Source organism: Pseudonaja textilis, chromosome 3 (genome assembly GCF_049901715.1).
Source record: "Pseudonaja textilis isolate UNSWEBS1 chromosome 3, rPseTex1.2, whole genome shotgun sequence".
NCBI classification, from domain to species: Eukaryota; Metazoa; Chordata; class Lepidosauria; order Squamata; family Elapidae; genus Pseudonaja; species Pseudonaja textilis.
In genome coordinates, this window is record NC_141992.1 from 112,575,120 (window position 1) to 112,581,119 (window position 6,000).

Genomic DNA, 6,000 nt, shown 5'->3' on the forward strand with positions numbered 1-6,000 from the left:
CTGGTGAAGAAAGTGAGAGAGACTGAAAGCGAGGGAAAAACAGTCCCGGTGCTGTGTTAACCCAAAAGAGCTGCGGTTTTCCACCACCATCCCCCGCCGCCACATGAATCCTAGCGGCCAGCTCACTTTCTTCTGCAGTAGCCCAATATCCTATTCTGTTTTCGTTATGATGCTTCCTCCTTTTATCTGGCAGGTTTCACTAGGCCTGACTGTCCGTTGGTTTGTGGAAACACTCGTAGATAGCCCGACGCCTTTCCCATTTCTTGTTCTTGTGAATCTTTTGGCTTTCGAAGTCTTCGCTTTGGCGTAAAACTACTCCCTGAAAAGCGGGCGGACCGGATATGAAGGAAGGGCCCCAGCCTCGCAATTAAGTGAGACTATACTGGAACTTAGAGGTTTCGCCACGAAGAGAAAAGGGGGGGGAAATGCGAGAGCCTTGCACTAATATACTAAACAGGCCAAACGAAGAGGCAACGCAAACGCCGGTGGGCAAAGCTGAACTAAGTGTCCGTGTACTGCAGTAGCTGTGCAAGGCCGAGAAGGTGGGGATTACCCACGGTGAACGCCGGGCAAGAAGCCCAAGCGACTTCTTGGCCAGTGGGATCGGATGATCTTCGCCAGCAAAAACACTTTGCCGTTAGGGTGCTTGTAGTGTAGGGGGTCCTTAGCCGGCGGCGTCCCCTTGCGCAGGGAAAAAGCTGCCACACGAACTCCACCGCTTCTGGCTGGCCCTGAGACTCTCCACCACTGAGGCTTTAAGCTTGAAGCATGAGCCCGCCAAAACCAAAGACAGCAGCGCTTCGAATTGCACCGGCCCAGGGTTCCAGGGTCACTATCTGGACGCAGAGAGGCTTGGCTGTCTTGTCGGCCGCTGAGTTCGGAGCGCGGCGCACCAGGCCTCCTGGCGTCGCTTGAGAGCAGGAAGGGTGCCTGTCTCTTGAGCGAAGCGGTGGCGTTAGGGGCAGCTGCTTGTTTTGTCTCTTACTTCCAAGGGAGGCCACGGAACCGGGGCCTCGCTCCGGCCAAGTTCCTTGGAGCAAGGGCTCCGGGGACCCGGAGAAGGGCCACTCTCTTTTGCAACCCGGCTAGCCACGAGGCCAGAAGACCAAGGTTGCAAAAACGCGGTGGCGGGGGGATGACCGTCTGCGCATGCTCGAGTGGGAATAGGTGTGTTTACCATTTGTCCTTGTAGAGTAAAAACTGTTGAACGCGCTGAAAGGCCTCGAGGCAGCTTTTGTCGTTTTGGTGTGGTCAATATGGTTTTGTCACTTTCCTGCCTGCTGGATAGGGTAAATCGCAGCCGGTGACCCTAAGCTGGAAGGCGGGAAAAGTAACAGAGGTGCATTTTTCTTACTTCTATCGTGATGCGTAAATCTCATGGCGGCGATAGAAAGCCTGACTTCTTCGGTATTGCTAAAGGCGATACTGGGAGCAGCAAATAGAAAAGGAGTTGGCAAATTTAACTGGACTGTTCTTTGGAGCGATTTGCTACCTCCTGGTCTCGGTGCTTGTTGGCTTGTGCCTTTCCAGTCAAACAAGCGAGCAAACATCCGTGTGCAAGTAAAGAAGTACGAGGAGGATAAAGAAGCCCCCAATTGCCCACTTGGCAGATAAAATCTCCCGGGAAGCTTCCTGCGGACTCGACTCTTGCAGGAATCTTGCCCTGAGCCTCGCAACCCCGGAGGGCTTTCCCCAGCTGAGCCAGATGAGACGTGAGCTGTTTTCCCTCCTGCGCTCCGCCACCTAAGCAAGGACGTGGGTAGACATTCGTTTAATGACAAGTAATTGACAAATCCGAGAGGCCGCATTACCAGTGGCGGGGACAGCATTAATTATTGAAAAACCATTAGCCTCGCTGTGTATCCTGCAGCGATCCCATCTTGCTGGGGAAATACAAGCTGTCACGTCAGTTTAGATGGAAGGGAAATCAGACGAGAAGATCCCCCGCCCTTTTCCTCTTCAGGCCCAATCTGGCGGGAAGCGAAGGTTCTTAAGAGCCTGCCCTCCGAGGCAGACCTCACACGCAGCCGGGCCCCGAGGAGACGGCCCTTCCCGCTCTTTAGCGCTCGGAGGAACCCAGGCGGATCTCCTGCCCTTTCTAAGGTTTCTCCCCGGTCTCGCCTTGTCCCTCCCCACCCGGCGGCCCCCGAAAAGGGCGACATACTTCTTTAGTCGGAAGGAAAACTGGGGAGGGGGAAATACTTTGAAAGGCCAAGTAGGCGAGGTATGAAATACGCCCAGAAAATCTGGATTCTAATTAATTAAGCTGGGGGGAGGTCTATTATTGCTTATTAACTTCCTTCACAAATGATACAATTACCACAAAAAAAGACAGTTTCACCCACAGATATCATAGCAAACATGTCTAGAATGAAGAGAGGGTAGTTTTTGTTTTGATTTTGTCCACTGCAGGTACTGACCCCTCCTAGACAAAAGGGAATTCCTATGATTCTGAGATATATGTATTTGTGTGTGAGAGAGTATATATATACACAGTATATACACTAACACATAAACACACACACACACACACACAAAACATGCAGAAAGGTAGTAAAACATAGTAACCCAAAGAAATTAAAGGTGTGAGATAAGAAAAGGAAATACAACTAAATTGATTACATCATTCATTGTCCATACATACAACCCATCCTTTTTGTTCAATAGATACAATGCTTCCTATATTGCCTTTTATTCTTAAAACATTTCATAACTCTTTTTCAGGGTCTATCCAACTGCGACTGTCTAGTCTAGGACATCTCTTGTTCTCAACCTCCTTTGAATATTTATATTGCCATTTGAGCCTCATTCTCTATGAGCCCAAACTACCTTAATCTACTTCTTTCATGCTGGTCACTCATTTTTGTACTAGCCTATATTCATTCAGCACTATCTTGCTTTGTTTTACCTAAACTTTTAAAATGCCTTATTTCTTCATTGAATTCAACTTGTTTTGATGTTTTTGTTGATAGAGCTAATTCTCACTCCCCAACTGGACAAAAGCTCAATCTGGCATACAACTTTCTTCACTTCTCTCAACAAACATTCAACAAATGACATACTCTATATTTCTGCCAGTATTTGCATATCTTATTTTTTTCATCCATTTTCCCATATTAAAAACATCCCACCAAGTTAAAAATGCATCTACTTGCTCTAGCTTTTCACTGTTTATGGATAAGTTGCAATTGTGAAATACATTTTTCTTGTCAAACACAATTTCTTTGGTCTTTGATACATAAACGTTCAGATCCAAATTTCTTGTTGCATTAAACAATCTTTCTAACATTCACTGTATATTGTTTCGATTCTCAGGATCAATTTTATAATAAAGCACCCTTCTTCCATCCCTGCAATGGGAAATCTTAATACCATATGCGTACTTGAGGACAAAGTAAATATGTATGTGAAAAATAAAATTTATAACCTTTTGAGTTCCACTGACTTCAGCAGATTTCAATGGAAGCCTGTGGGATGGAAAGGTGCGTGCTTTTATCTGGATCTTAATCCTTTCCTGCAGATCAAAGCACCTCAGTATATATGTTGCTTTGATGATGGAATAAGTGCCTGTACATTTTGGACAGCATTGAGAGAAAGAATTTCAAGTCAGTGAAAAAACAGTCATCACCTTTTTTTTAATCATTGCAAGCTAGATGTAATAAATAATTTGCAAACGGAATCATTCTTGCTACCTGGAAACAGTACTTGTATTCTAACATGTTTGGAGGGATCTAACATTCAGGTTGCCTGACAGATGGTTTTTAATGAAAAGCTCTGGGAAGATGTCCCAGGAAGATGGCAAGTGATGCCTAGCTCCTATCCTATCCTAGGTTTTCACACAAAAAGTTCTCAAGGTGAAAAGCTCTACCTCTTCCATTCAGTCTATTCAAAGTCTTCACATTTTTTGTCAAAACAATTAAATGACAAAACCTAATTAAAGGAAAGTTAATGTTTTAGAGTACTTCTGTGTTTACCTGGCATTGTTTCCAGTGGGTAAACCTATGTAGAAGTTGTGTTTCCTTCTTTCTTTTGAGCTTTAACAAAAGAAGGAGAAAAAAAATCCAGGTAGTCGTATACTGAGAGGAAAAGGTTAGCTAGTACCTATTGCAAGAACAAAAGGATAGCTAAAAGCCATCATTGTCCAGCAGAAAACAAAGAAAACAAAATGGGAGGTGGGGGAGGATTTAGAGTAATTCAAGCAAAGTTTTGCAATAATCAAATCTGCTACTGTTAAGAGCTGGCTGTATGAGATCAAAGTGCCTGGTTAGGCCAACCCTTTGTTTTCTTTCCAATAGCCAGACAACGGCTCCATGAAAACTACTGATCCCTGCTCTTGGGTAAACTTGAATTTGCTTCAGCCTAAGCATATAGCATAAACCTTCACCACTACCACCAGCCCCCAGTGGTCCCTTCAGAAATCTGGGGGGGAAAAGCAGCAGCCGTGGAGGAGAATTCGCACCTTCGCTTTCTGCCCCCAGCCACCCTGGAGCAGCATTCCTGTGCTGTGCCCTGGGCACCTGCCTGCGGGGCCCATGTGTCCGAGAGAGGAAAGGCTGGCTGGAACCAGAGGGCATCAGACACCCACATTCGTTTCTGCCTAAACCAGCACCAATGAACCTTTTTCTTCTGGGAAGTTGGGGTGAGGGGAGAAAGGCTGTTGCCTTGTTCCTCTGGGCCCGATTCTGAGTGGGAAGTAGCAGTAAGCAGAAAGCAAATGCGGTTCTCCCCCTTGTAACAATGCTCCCAATTAAAAGCCAAGATAAATCCCTACCTGATGCCAGAGAGCTGCAGATCGCAGATGACAAGCCAGATACCCCACCGTCTGCAATTCCGCGGAAAGGCATCGCTGCATTTATTGGAGCGACTGTTGACTTTAGCACAAAGCAAAGATTTCACTGCCCGCTAGTTTAAAAATGAATATTTTACCAAGATATCGATCAGCGTTATAAAATTCAGTTAAGCACAATGGCTCAAAAGGAGCAGAGGAAACACGCGCGCACACACGCACGCACACACACACACATACAATATACACATAGCGAGAGGTAAAGAACAGCCGTCCTAATATCTGTGTAAATTTACCGAAGTATGACGTGCTGCGTAAAGTTTGCCCTCCTGGAATTTGGAGTTAGATTTTTTTTATTATTATTATTTGTTTACTGATTTTGTTTATTCGCAGATCACGACGACTTAAAGCACCAGCAGTTTAAAAAAAAGTGTGGAGATGAACTAATGTGTGATCTTTTCAACCCCCCTTCTTTTTTTTTAACAAAGCCGCCACCCGCGAGTTTAAGGGAAAAAAATATGACCGAGGAGAGACAAAAATAGAAAGAAACAATTGCTACTCCAGAGCAGCAGACTTCTCAGTGGCTCATTTTTTTTTTCCCTTTAATGTCTTCGTCCCTCTCCTCTTTTTTTCCCTCCTCGAATGTCTACGGGCAGAAGTACATCTTATCGTTCGGGATCAGCGGAGGGGGAGTCAGCTAAGTAGTTTAAAACGAGCGTGGCACAATAGGGCAGGCGCGCTGAGACCAGCCAGGTTAGAGCGATCCATTGACAGCCCATTGTCTCCCGAGCACTCCCGTTTCGGACCTCCATTCTTCTTCGCGACGGGAGCCTTTTATGTGATAATGAACACACATTTTCCGCTTTGCTTCACAACGTGTGTGTCCTTGCGGGCGGAGAAGCACGGAGTCCTCCTTTGGGGAGGCGGGAAGCGCGCCTCACTCTGTTTTTAGGGGGTGTCTTCTCTTTTGCTTCGCTGGGAGACCATGTGAGGGCTAAAGTATCTTCTGTTTTATTTCACTTTTTTTAAAAAAAAGACAAGCGAAGGATCAATCATATGTCCGAGAGGAATCCTTTGCCAGTTTAGTTTTAGTTTAGGTTTAGGGTTTAGTTTAGTTTAGTTTAATTTAGTTTCCTTAGTAAATAAAAGCAACCCAAGGAAATGTAGGATTAGGGGAGGAGATAGGTTTATTGTCTGGCTTTTGTGGTCTTAGG

General features: G+C 45.5%; 1 long non-coding RNA gene across 1 annotated transcript in view; it reads right to left on the minus strand.

Moving 5' to 3' along the window:
- LOC148126290 (uncharacterized) overlaps positions 1–4,826 on the minus strand; it is a 38,270-nt gene extending 33,444 nt beyond the window's left edge. Inside the window, exons 1-3 of the long non-coding RNA XR_015743061.1 lie at positions 4,772–4,826; positions 3,975–4,034; positions 3,428–3,567 (exon numbers count right to left, since the gene is read on the minus strand). This is a non-coding gene — a long non-coding RNA (uncharacterized LOC148126290). The remainder of the gene's footprint in view (positions 1–3,427; positions 3,568–3,974; positions 4,035–4,771) is intronic.
- Positions 4,827–6,000: the final 1,174 nt, after the last annotated feature.